At 45.1% G+C, this 14,449-nt stretch overlaps 1 protein-coding gene and 1 pseudogene across 1 annotated transcript in view; one reads left to right on the top strand and one right to left on the bottom strand.

The window, feature by feature from the left end:
- LOC147031306 (peripheral myelin protein 22-like) overlaps positions 1-14,449 on the bottom strand; it is a 62,610-nt gene that overhangs the window by 16,622 nt on the left and 31,539 nt on the right. The gene's annotated exons all lie outside the window — the stretch shown is intronic.
- LOC147031307 (uncharacterized) lies at positions 5,515-13,853 on the top strand (annotated as a pseudogene).

Raw genomic sequence — 14,449 nt, 5'->3', positions numbered from 1 at the left:
TGTCATATCCTCCATTTACAAAGACCTGAGTGAGTATAGTGCAATTACCTCCTTTAAAAAAAAAACAAAACAAACAAAAAAAACAAGACTCATCCTCATCCAATATTTATCTGACACACCTTAAAAGGTAACTTTCTATTAAGCCATGCAGTGCTGAGTGTGTGGCTCACTTTTGGAACATGCAGCTCGACAGCAACGTGTGCAGGGAACCAAATGAAATTTTTTTTTTTTTTAAACAATGGGAAAAATGGTCTGGTACTCCGGTGGAGATTATTTTGTGACGTCATTAAAATAAAGTGTAAATCAAGAGAAGATTGGATTATGGTCTGGAATCCACCCAAACCCTTCTTTTTCTCTATTTCCAAGACAAAAAGAAGACACAAGAAGGAAAAAGATGAACCAGCAAACATGCTGCTGCGTCATTATTTTGAGGCCATTAAAGTGTAATGATCACCAATATAATCTGATCTGACCACTGTTTACAACAATGCCCTCCTTTGCTTTCGGAGGAGATTAAAATAGTTTTTACTTACGAAATCTAAAGAATTCGTAAGTATATTGATGACTTCCGTCATCTGTTTGTTTGTTTGTGTGTGTGTGTGTGTGTGTGTGTGTGTGTGTGTGTGTGTGTGTGTGTGTGTGTGTGTGTGTGTGTGTTTGTTTGTAGGCACGATAACTCGAGAACGGAAGAAGCTACCAATGTCAAATTACACCACGTGATTCAGGAGGGTGATGGCTAGCGCTGATTAGATTTTGGTCAAAATCGGTCAAAGGTCAAGGTCACAGTGAGGTCAAACATTCGATTTTTAATGGTTTGGGACATAATCATCATAGAAACTTCTGGTTTGCGTCGCTACCTTCTCTAGAGACAGCTTTTATTAGACAAGGTCAGAGGTCAAGTTGACGATTTCGGAAGTACCAGTCTATGACTGCTTGTTTGTTTGTTTACCTTGTCAAGGCTCGTATGAGAGCTAACACACAACAAGGGGGGCATGAGACAAGAGGGGTGGGAGAGGGAAGGACAAAACAATGGGGAACAGACATGAGGAGATCTGTGGAAGGGAGAGGAATGGGGCGGGGAACTCGGGAATACAAGATGGACATTACAGGGACTTTCAGGAAGGAAAGCAGGGAATTTGAAGGAGGTGGGTTTGGGGTGGATTAACGGGGAAAGAAAGGATTGAAGATTTGGATGGGGGACGATAAGAGGTGGTGGTGAAGAGCTGTTTTGAAGGCCTGGAGGGAAGCATGGGATTGAACAGAGTGAGGGAGTGTATTCCAAAGGCGGGGAAAAAAGAGGAATGAAAGAGTGAAGGTGAGCAGTGATTCGTGATTTTGGTAGTTTTTCGAGAATGGGGTTGTTGGCGGACCTTGAACGCCCTGTGGAAATATGGTGGGGACAAATCGCAGACACAGCAAGGGGGGCGAGACCGGAGAAGAGATGGTAGAAGAAAGAAACACCACCAATCTGTCTGTGGTGAGAGAGTGAGAGGCCCAACAACTGAGCCACATCGCAGAACATGCCAATGATCGAAATGCCTTGGTTTCCACGGCGTGAAGCCGAGAAAGGTGAGAGGCAGGAGCACCAGCCTAGTGGGGAGAGCAGGACTCCATCAGGTTGTGGATGAAAGCTTTGCATGTGGTCAGGAGCTCAGGTGGGCCAAGGAAGGACTTTGCACGATGGAGGATTCCCAGTCGGCGACTGGCTTTGGAGGCCAGGTTGGAAATGTGACTTTCCCAGGAAAGGTCATGGCAGATAGTGAGACCCAGAAGCTTGAAAGAGAGGACTTCTTCCAGAGGATTGCTGAGAAAGTGCATGGGGGGGGGGGGGTCCAAACTGTCCTTTCAGAGAGACAGAATGAGAGTGTGAGATTTGTCTGCATTGAAAGACATGTTCCATGTGTTAGAACAGTTTGTGATTCTACCCAGATTTGCAGTGAGTGAAGAAGCTGCTGCTTTCCGGTATGAAGGATGACAGATGGTATGGCCGAAGGTGGTTATCAGCAAAGAGATAAAGAGGATTTTCCAGAGAGTCGGAGAGATCATTGATGAAAACCAGAAAAAGAACAGGGCCCAGAACACTGCCTTGAGGAACTCCAGCCTGGACAGGAAGAGGGGATGAAAGAACTCCATTTAGGGCCACACGTTGACTGCGACAGGTGGAAGTCTGCGAGCCATGAATGGAGATGGCCTTGGATACCATAGGAAGGGAGTTTGGTGAGCAGGGCATGGTATCAGACCATGTCAAAAGCACAGGATATGTCTCCTGACATGGCTTTGATTTCATGTCCGGCATTGAGGACCTCCACCCATTGTTGGGAGAGCAGAAGCAGCATATCCACGGTAGAGTGACCTGGTTTGAAACCAAATTGATGATTGAAAATCAGGCCATTGGAGAAGAGGAAAGATTTATTGTCTGAAGCGATGATGGATTCCGTAACCTTGCTGATGATTGGGAGAAGGCTGATTGGTCTGCAGTTGCAGGGATCTGTTTTTGCACCATTTTATGTAGGACCGTAATGTTTGCTGATTTCCAAGCAGATGGCACATGACCTTGTGCAAATGAGAGGGTGAATAGAACACAGAGAGAGAGAGAGAGAGAGAGAGAGAGAGAGAGAGAGAGAGAGAGAGAGAGAGAGAGAGAGAGAGAGAGAGAGAGAGAGAGAGAGAGAGAGTGAGCAAGCGCAGAGGAGCAGGTTTTTAGGACACGTGGGCGGATGCTGTCTGGACTGGTTGCCACGCGGCATGCTCGAGCTTGGGTGCTCGAATTCATGGACATCAGCTTGTCACGAGCTACATACGTGCTTTTGACACTTTCCTCTCGTCCATGAAACATCACCAAGTACTGTGTCTAGTCTGCATGCTGTCCGTGTCTTGTCTGCATGTCGTTTAACGTTTATCTTGTTAGGGTCCCCTTCGAAACCCGTAATCCATAGCTCCCGAGTTAAGAACGGGTTATAGATTAATTATAACATTGTCGTGAATGCTTTGCTTGTGTTGTGTTTCCCCGATGTGTCCCCAATAAATGTGGCTGACTCGTATGAAGTTGCCGCTATGAATTAATTCGTGCCGCGCCGAGGAACGATCCGCTCGATTTGGATGTAAAAACCAAAATGGTTACAGACTGGCAGAATTTGCTCAGTCTCCGACAAAACCAGTCTGTAACCGGGGTCTATTTCCCCAACTGGTAAGGTCCAGGGGTAAGTTGGTATCGCGATTCGAGACGCGTGACCCGAGGTCTGTGCCGAACCAGCCGGCGTTATAACCCCGGAGACAGCGGTGGTTAGGGTGGCACCGAATCTGTAACATTTGGCTGTCAAGAGTCGGGTGCGAAAACCCAAACTGGTTACGGACAGTGATTAACGCACTCGTCCGAATCCGCCCCGCCACCGCTAAATCCTTAACAATATACATACAGTATATATATATTTATACATACATATACATATATACATATGTATACATTTATATATACATATATACATATACATATGTATACATATTGTTATGGTTGTGGAAATTCACAGAACATCATATAGGTCCTTAATATCAGTTATGTCGACAAGTCTGTGTTCAGATAGATTTCCCCACCGAGGTCTGGAGGGTTTATTCGTGTAACCGGGCTGTGATCTTTGAGGTAGTGTTTTTCTTTTGCTATCTTTATTTTGGACCAACCACATTTCAACCACCACAACCACCTTCTCCACAACCGCCTTCACAATAACGACATCTCCTCGCCATCTCCTAAACCACATCTCAACAACGAACAACATCGCCTCACCTTCATCTCCGCAAATGCCGCCATCTTTGTGCCAGCCACGGCGAGTTCCCCATGAACAACATCTCTGCCACCAGACACAGGGACTCCTTTGTTGGGGCAAGGGTCGATGATTTCACCCACGTCCGCTCTTTCCGAGCTTTGCGACAATTCGGATCAAAAGATCAAAAGGGGCGGAGCCAGCGGGGCGTCAGAGGTGAGAGATCGGAGATCAAAACCTCGCCTCACAGATCCAATATAAGGGCGCACAGAGATGCCAAGCGGCCAGTTGTGTGGAGTCGCGTTGGGAGCTGGGTCAGTCTGGAGTCGGTGAGGAGCTGAAGAGAGTGGAGGAGACTGGAGCTAGGAGCGCGGCCTGCCGTGCCATGCTGAACAGTGTGTCACTGCAGAGAGGCCGGAGAGGAGTCGCCAACCAGCAGCATAACAGTCCGAGGTGATCGGGCCCCGGGACAGTCCAAACGACGCCGATGAATGGGCGGGCTCTTAAGAGAGCATAAACTCTGAAAGAGCAAAGGCCCGTTCGTTCCTCTGAGGCGTTGTCGACTAGGCCCGATCGACCGGGACGCACGACGAGGCCTGGGCCGAGCCGCGGTCACGCCAGCTGCCGTGTGGACGGGACGTCGAGGAGCACCCAGCGAGTCGCCACGAAGGTGGCAGGTAACCAGCGCGGCCTCTCGGAGCTCCTACGGTCTTCACAGCTCCGTGAACAATTAAAGGCCCACGAGGCCCAGTTCTTGCCCTTTTCTTTCCCGGGTTTTCTTTGACTGAATGTTGTGGCGCCGAGTCCGTTAAGTAGAACCTGTTTAAGTGCATGTGTGTACATAATAAATAGATGGCTGTAGAGTCTTTGTTTGCTCGTGTTTTGTCCCTTACCTGCATTGCATACGTGCATTGGTTGCATACATGACTGCATGATTGCATACGTGCATTGGTTGCATACATGACTGCATGACTGCTTACATGCCATGTGTAAATAAATGTGCCTGTCTCAATGTTGACATGTTCGTTGCGTCCTCTTCCCTTAATTGAGCTGCCAAATTAAGTTCGGAATACTAGCTGGCTTTTTAATAGCCGATAAAAGAATCAGGTCCAACGGCGCTTCGCGATAATACCCCGCTCGGTTATCACATAACGGAGTGAGCTGCTTTAGCGGCTCGTTTCCAAGCAGGCCCCGTTGAGGTACAGTCTCTCGGTAGTCTGCCCGTGCGATTAATTGGGTAAATCGACCATTCAGCGATTGGACCCTGTAGCCCGCCGGTAGAGTATTGACAAGGCTGTGGTGTGATTAAAAACACACCCGTAGCTGGATTTCGGCATTGTTCTGGTAGCTGCGACTCGGTTTGCCCATTCAGTGGGGGAGAGCGGCCGCCATTGGCTAGAAGCGGTCACCCGCACGCCGACGGGTGGGAAACCACAACAATATATATATATATATATATATATATATATATATATATATATATATATATATATACATATACATACATATATACAGTCAACCCCCCGCTTCATCGCGGTTCACCTATCGCGCCCCCGGTTCATCGCGGGTTTTCCCTTGCAACGTAACTAATTTTTTCTGCGGATTCCCCCGGTACATCGCAGTAATAATATATAAAATATAAATTATTTAAGCAATAAATTATAGCGCGTGGTGCTCGACCAGTCACACAACGCACGAGACAAAGTTTCGCTTGTGAACTTCAAATGTTTTCTACGTTTTTTCTCCAAGCCCCACGATGCCGCCCAAACGCCCTGCAACTTCTAAGGCATCTGGCAAGGAACCGAAGCACCAAAGGAAGGTCCTGGGACGATCCAGGAGAAGGTTAAGGTAAAGGTGCTCGATATATGCTGCGGGAAGGAAAAAGGTTTGCCGCTGTTGAACGAGCACTGCTCATACCCAGCACCTCAAAACCGACCAGACCAGACTAGTCGATCTCCGGCACCCCAAACCCAATCACTGCCAAACCAACCAGACCAGACGAGTCGATTTTTGGGGGAGGCGTCCATTCATCGCGGATTTTCACTTAGCGCGGGGAGGTTTGGAAAGTAACCCCCGCGAGAAACGGGGGATTACTATATATATATATATATATATATATATATATATATATATATATATATATACATACATATATATATATATATATATATATATATACATACATATACATATACATATAGATACATATACATGTATATAAATATACATATATACAAATACATATCTCCAGGTATTTCGAGGTCTCTAGGTATTTTGAAGATTGGCAAATAACCCTGTACCACATGGCAGAATTATTGATGATTCACAGTCCGATAAGGGACCGTACTTTTCGGAGTTTTCCGAAAAGGTACGATCTAAATTCCGGGTGATCGGTGGAGCCGACTCCACTGCTCCATCCAGTGGTCGTGCTCACAGCCGACGCCTGGCCCTGCAACAATATATATATATATATACATACATGTATATATACATGTATACATATATATATATATATATATATATATATATAAAATATATACATACATACACATGTATACATATACATATATATATATATATATATATATATATATATATATAAAATATATACATACATACACATGTATACATATACATATATATATATATATATATATATATATATATATATATATATATAAATATATATATTTATTATCGTGCTCGCAGCTGACGCCCGGCAACAATACATACATATACATACACACACATATATATATATATATATATATATATATATATATATATATATATATATATATATATATATATATATATATATATATATATATAGAGAGAGAGAGAGATACGTATATATATATATACAGTACTTATTCTAATACAAGCCCTGTACTGGGCGTTTATTAGAATACCAGTTTGATCAAGGAGGGGAGAGGGGGCCTTTATTAGACACAATCTACAAACATACAATTTTTTTATTATTTATTTGTTTTATTATGAAGATACAAGTATTGTCAAGGTAGAGGGGTATAAATTATGCAGAACACGACACCACACTGACTTGACCGCTGTCAAACACACCTGTCAACAAAGCCGGGTCCTGGCCTGGTCAGGTGGGCCAGGCTCCCTCTGCAGGCTACAGCTGTCTCAATTGTTTCACACCAGGTGACGGGGGAGGGGGGAGGGGGGCTATTATTGGAGACACCCTTGAAACATGAAAATTTTCTCAAAGGGGGGGGCTTTATTAGAAGGGGGACTTCTATTAGAATAAATACAGTATATACATACATACATATATATATATATATATATATATATATATATATATATATATATATATAAAATATATATATAAAATATATATATATATATATTATATATATGTACATACACATGTGCAAACATATATATATATATATATATATATATATATATATATATATATATATATATATATATATATATATATATATATATATATATTGTTGCGGTATTCGCGCCCGCCGGCGTGCTGACGGCCACGTAACTCGAATCGCGGCACGTCGCCAACCGGACGGACAATCCAGTCGTGACCCTCTCGGACTAACGCCGGGAACCAGTCACGGGTGGACCTTTCGGTCTCACCGCGATCGAGCCAATCAGCCCCCGCGTGGGATAGGGTTGCTCGCCGAATTCGACCTACCTAAGTACCCACGCGGAGGGTAGACCGGGCGATCGCACCTCGCCGCAGGTCGACTTTGGACACGGGCCACTTAAGCGACCCGTTCCGTACTATCAGAATAACCGAGCGGTGTTATCGTCGACCTCGACGGTTCGATTAATTATCGGGCGTATTCAGCCCACTACCAACCCTTTACGTGAAGCAAGATGAGGATTCAATGGGAGAAAAAGACGAAGCGAAGCGGGAGAACAGTTCAACAATAAAGCACATTTATTCGCGGCACACGGGAAGCACACAAATTCAATTCCACCAAAAGCACACAAAAAAAAGAAAACACAATTCCATTTACACAAAAAGCAAATATAAAAGCGAAACACAATGCAGAGCTAATACCGACTACCGAGCACACGGCAACACTTATACAATTCTACTTCACAGACGGCGCCGACAACACATACCCAAAACCAAGGAAAGAATACCCCCAAGAATGAGGCGGGCCTGAGGCCGAGACCGGGTCGCGCCTACCCGTCTGGTGATGAGACGCGGAGCGGCGATGGCGCCTCACTCCGCGGGCCTCGCGGACAGTGTCTGGCAGGGGGTGGGAAAGGGGGCCCCCTTGGTCGCACTATCTCAGCGCGGGGGGAAACAGGAGGGGGTTGCTGATGCTCGGGGTATAGAGGATCTTTATTATGTGCGACGAGCGTCTCCACCTCGGCCAGGTCGCGCTGCCGGCCTTCCTCGGGCGTGCAGCTCCCGGCACCGTCGCGAGCACCCCCTCGTCTGCCTTCGCCGCTGCCGCCTCTCCGCCTCTGGACTCTCCACCCTGGACTCTTCTTTGGGCTCTCCTCGTTCGACTCTCTTCAGCTTCTCCAGCTACTGCAGGCTTCGGGCTCCAGACTTCCACACTGCTCTGACTGACGAACACCGTCCTTTTATCCCCCCGTAGCTTCGCCTTTGACCCCCTCCCTTTGACCTTTCACCTCGCTCCCCATTGGCCCGAGAAAAAGTGGGCGTGAAGGCTTTTTGATCCACAAATTTGCATATATCGATCGTTCTGGAGGCGGGGCCAAATCGCCCCTCGCTCACCGATTGGACGGCAAAAAGTGGGCGTGTGTCGTTTTTGATCCGTTTTTGAAGCACAAAATCCGTGATTTTGTACACGCTGTTCAACGTGCGCCCTGCACGAGTCCAACACCGGTACCCACAGCGGGGCAAGAACGGTGGCGATGCTACGGTTGCGAGGTGTGACGTGAAGGTCGTGGCGGTTGTGGTGAAGCGGTGGTTGTGGTTGTTGGTTGATGTTGTGGTTGTGGTGGTAATCATGGCGGTTGGTCCAAAATAAAGATAGTAAAAGAAAAACGGCTATCCTGAAGAGTCGCAGCTCGCATAAATGACATGTATTCCCACTAGACAACGGGTTTGGGCCGAACTACACATGCACTTACCGAGATACCTCACCTAGGGGACCTGAATGGTGGTTTGCGAATTTGGTAACCACAACAATATATATATATATATATATATATATATATATATATATATATATATATATATATACATATATATATATATATATATATATATATATATATATACATATATAAAATATATATATATATTATATATATATGTACATACACATGTGCAAACATATATATATATATATATATATATATATATATATATATATATATACATATATATATATACATATATATATATACATATATACATATATATATATATATATATATACATATATATTGTTGTGGTTACCAAATTCGCAAACCACCATTCAGGTCCCTTAGGTGAGATATCTCGGTAAGTATATGTGTAGTTAGGCCCAAACCCGTTGTCTAGTGGGAATACATGTCATTCATGCGTGCTGCGACTCTTCAGGATAGCCGTTTTTCTTTTACTATCTTTATTTTGGACCAACCGCCATTGTTACCACCGCCAACCGCGTCTCAACAGTCGTCACATCAACCACCCACCACAACGCCGCTTCACCACAACAGCCACGACCTTTCCCGTCACACCTCACAACCGTCGCATCGCCACCGTTCTTGCGCCGCTTGTGGGTACCGGTATTGGACTCGTGCAGGGCGCGCGCCGAACAGCGTGTACAAAACCACGGATTTTCCGCTCCAAAAACGACACACGCCCACTTTTGTTCCGTCCAATCGGTGAGCGAGGGGCGATTTGGCCCCGCCTCCAGGGCGTTGGAGGGCGGTCGCTATATGCAAATTCATGGATCAAAATGCATTCACGCCCACTTTTTCTCGGGCCAATGGGGAGCGAGGTGAAAGGTCGAAGGCAGGGGGTCAAAGGCGAAGCCACGGGGCTTATATAAGCGACCACGTTCGTCAGTCGAGTCAGTTAAGACTTCGCAGTCGGTGGAGTTGGGAAGAAGAGGTTGTTGGTCGTCGTCGTCGTCGTCGTGTACGTTGGAGTCGGAGCGAAGAGGACGGAGCTGTGGAGAGGCGGCGAAGGCAGACGAGGGGGTGCTCGCGTCGTGCCGGGAGCTGCACACCAGGGAGGCCGACGGCGCGACCTGGTCGAGGTGGAGACGCTCGTCGCGGGACTCGAGACAGAGTAAAAATCCTCCTTTCCCCGAGCATCAGCAACCCCCTCCTGTTTCCCCCCCGCGCTGAGATAGTGCGACCAAGGGGGCCCCTTTTCCCACCCCCTACCAGACACTGTCCGCGAGGCCCGCGGAGTTGGGGCACCATCGCCGCTCCGCGTCTCATCACCAGACGGGTAGGCCCGACCCGGTCTCGGCCTCAGGCCCGCCTCATCCTTGAGGGTGTTCTTTTTCTTTTGCTTTGGGAATATGTGTTGTCGGCGCCGTCTGTGAAGTAGAATTGTAGAAGTATTGCCGTGTGCTCGGTAGTCGGTATTAGCTCTGCATTGTGTCTTCGCTTTTACATTTGCTTTTTGTGTAAAATTGCATTGTGTTTCTCTTCTTTTCTATGTGCTTTTGGTGGAATTGTATACGTGTGCTTTCCGTTCATCGCGAATAAATGTGCTTTATTATTGAACTGTTCTCCCGCTTCGCTTCGTCTTTTCCTCTATTGAGTCCCCATCTTGCTTCACGTAAAGGGTTGGTAGTGGGCTGAATACGCCCGATAATTAATCGAACCGTCGAGGCCGACGATAACACCGCTCGGTTATCCCGATAGTACGGAACGGGTCACTTAAGTGGCCCGTGTCCGAAGTCGACCTGCGGCGAGGTGCGATCGCCCGGTCTACCCTCCGTGTGGGTACTTAGGTAGGTCGAATTTGGCGAGCAACCCTATCCCACGCGGGGGCTGATTGGCTCGATCGCGGTGAGACTGAAAGGTCCACCCGTGACTGGTTCCCGGCGTTAGTCCGAGAGGGTCACGACTGGATTGTCCGTCCGGTGGGCGACGTGCCGCGATTCGAGTTACGTGGCCGTCAGCACGCCGGCGGGCGCGAATCCGCAACAATATATATATATATATATATATATATATATATATATATATATATATATATATATATATATATATATATATATTATATAATATACACAAACATGTAGATAGACGTTTCTACCAATCATTTTGCTCCTACGGATTTAATCAAACAAGTACGTGGCCGTACGTGCAAAAAATAAAAATAAAAAAAAACTTTCAAACCGCGTGCCAGAAACAACAACCACACAGGCCGTTCCGTCGCTCTCGCGTGCGTGGCCGTACGTACAAAAAAATAAAACTTTCAAGCCGCGTGCCAGAAACAACAACTACACAGGCCGTTCCTTCGCTCTCGTAAACGACGACTGCATTGGGGCATTGTGTTTATCTATAAATGCGCATAAGAAATCGAGAAATTATTAGAATACAGTAAGTCATCACTATCCAGAAGTCCGTACGTTGTAACCCGTAATGGGGAACGCGCTCTAACTTGGCCATAACTTGAGAACCACTTGTCCGATTAATTTCAAACCTTTTGAAAAGCAAACAAACAGAGATTGCTGGAATTATAGATAGATAGAAGATAGATACTGTGGGTGCAAAAGGCCAAGCAACGTGTCCTGTCATTGGTAACTAAGGCGCCCTTTCCCCCATCGGCCACGCCTACGCAGCAACGTGTCCTGTTAGTTAGGGAATTTTTGCAAATTGTATTGACCATCTGTGAAAAAATTGCTTACCAAAAAATTTCTTCACTAACGTATTCATCGAGGCGTCTACTCACACCTATCAATTAGTGCAAACCCAAATCCTTGTGGAAAATTCTGGGGAGCCAATCAAAGTTCGGGTGCTCAGAGGGTCTGCGTGAAAAAAAAATCGGAAATATTAAATTTTGCCAATATTGACTTGTGGGATGTCTAACTAGGGGTTTTTTGGGGTGCTGAATCAATTCCAACCATTAGATTTGAGGAAAAATGAATCCTTAGCTGTAAAATATTGATATGATACATTTTTACATATCTCAGACTGTGTTTTGCGGTAATTTGGCTCAATTGAATTCAGATTGTTCAAATTGTGCTGAATCCAGCATACAACATTTTTGAAACCACTGCTATATTGTTGGTTATACTTGTGCTCATGCTCAGTAGAATTCTCTGTGTTAGCTGACGTTAGCTAAGAGCTCAATAGAAGTTGAATATATTCAACGTAGAGTGGACCTATTAATGTTAAAACGCATCACTGTATGTGTGTTCTGTCTGTTTTGTGTCAAAATTTAATGTCCTGTCTGTTGTTTACAAAAAAAAGTCTTATTTTTTTAGGACAGTATGGACAAGGATGTGACTGAACCTGGCTTGAGGTGTTTCATCTGTCGTGGTTCCGGGATTGAAAAGCATACGCTCTCAAAAGTCTCCAATAAAGGCCACCCACGGATCTTATCACATTCTGAGCTTGTGGACGATGCGGCGTTGATCGGGAGACTAAATGAGGACTGAAACAACGGAGAAGGCAGCAAGTTGAGATACCATGTGGATTGTAAAACAGAGTTGCACAGTCGTGCGAGAAGTATATCCACTGCAAATGAAACAGCTTTTTTTTTTTAGTTTTTTTATTTTAGTTTTATTTAGTAAGTTTTTTTATTCATCATTCAAAGGAAGTAGCATTACAAATAAAAACAACAATAATAATCTCAAATTTGCTTTCTAAACAATAATTTTATTTCCATAGAACAAGATGAGGAGGGCCGATGCTCAGACACGACAAAAAAACGCCGGATATCATCTGGGCAAAGTACCTCACCTGGCTTCAGCTCTACTTCCCAAACACCATCAGCGCATCATATCTACCGTGATGTTTGCATACTCTGTGATGAAGGCATCAAAGTTGGAACATTGGAACGAAACCCTGATAAGTTGCGCGTTTACTGAGTCCTGCACAAGTTCAAATGTATATTTTTCAATTTTTTTTTCTCTTCACTCTACCACTCAAAGTCAAATACTTTAATCATGCATATACGTGGCATCATCCAGGCAGAGCCCGGAAGTTGTATCGTGCGCCTGACAATCGCTACCAGGACCGACTGAAAAGGAATTTGATGGAGACAGCTGTGAAACGAGGAGATGCCTGGGGACGTGAGGTTGCCGGTCGTCTGTCTGAGATCATAGACTTGGTAGCAGAAGAGGCGCTTTATCATCTTCGGTGCAGGACCCGATTCGAGCACTCGTTTACAAACCCTGAGGCAATTATAATAGCAATGCACTTATGAAATTAAAATGAAAATGATAAGTTCGGCTTAATTAAAAATGATATTTTTGTCCTCAGGTCGGACAGCCTATTGATGAAGAGAGACAGTTGCTGTTTGAGAAACTGTGCTTATGGATAGATGAAGGGGTGGAGCACGGTATTACAACTCTTGCAGAGATCCACAGGAAGATGAAACAGCTTGACCCCAGCGAGGACAAAAGTCTGACATACAGTCCACGGTATCTGAAAATAAAGCTTCAGGAACAGTATGAGGAGTCTCTCTACTTCACATCAGATGAGAGAAGAACAGATATTGTGTGTCTGAGAGACATGACCGTCAGCAGGTCCTCAACCCCTCGCAAACCCTGGACGATGCTGAACTGAAAGAGCTCACCATTTCAACCGCCATCAACCTGATCTGCGGAGACTTAGCAAGAGTCCCACTTGACCAGAAGCAGTACCCTTCGGTGGAGAGCATGACCAATACACAGAACCAGCTTGCTCTGATTCCCAACAGCCTACAGAAGCTACTGAAACCAATCGTGAAATCAGATGAAAAGGTAGCAGTCTGGGGCCAGAGCCTACTGAAAGCCTATCGCCCTCGATCAGGAGTGATGCCCTCTCAACTCGGACTCACGATACAACTTGACCACATTTTTGGATCCAAGTGGATGATTGACCATTGTCATCACTTAGGATACTCTGAGAGTCATATGCTGAGCTCCATCGCTACAAATATTGTTACTTGAACGTGAAAAATGGTCTTTGGAGCATTGATCAGGATATCATGGTCACAGAAAAAGATGAAGCAGCAGCCGTAGAGATTTCGGAAGCAGAAGTTGATGCTGTCGTATCTCCAGAACAGGCAGAAGAGTTTGATGAATAAGGTTGTAAAAGCTGACGAAGCAACATTTCCATTGAGCACAGTTCTATTAAAAATGTCAATAAAATACATTTTATATGATCAAGGAGTGTATTTTCTCAAAAATAATGGTTGGCATCAATTAAGCACCCCCAAGAACCCTTAGTTAGACATCCCACAAGTCAATATTGGCACAAGTTAATTTTTCGATTTTTTTGCGCAGGACCTCTGAGCACCCGAACTTTGATTGCCTCCCCAGAATTTTCCACAAGGATTTGGGTTTGCACTAATTGATAGGTGTTAGTAGACACCTAGATGAATACGTTAGTGAAGAAATTTTTTGGTAAGCAATTTTTTCACAGATGGTCAATACAATTTGCTAAAATTCCCGAACTATGTCATTGGTATGGTAAAATGAATGGCCATAACTTGGGAACCACTTGTCCGATTAATATCAAACCTTGAAAAGGCACATCCTCACGTCCCCAGCAAT

The sequence above is a fragment of the Eptatretus burgeri genome, chromosome 2 (assembly GCF_056783735.1).
Source record: "Eptatretus burgeri isolate ZD-2024b chromosome 2, Ebu_testis_v1, whole genome shotgun sequence".
NCBI lineage: Eukaryota > Metazoa > Chordata > Myxini > Myxiniformes > Myxinidae > Eptatretus > Eptatretus burgeri.
This window is presented reverse-complemented; position numbering and strand designations above follow the sequence as displayed.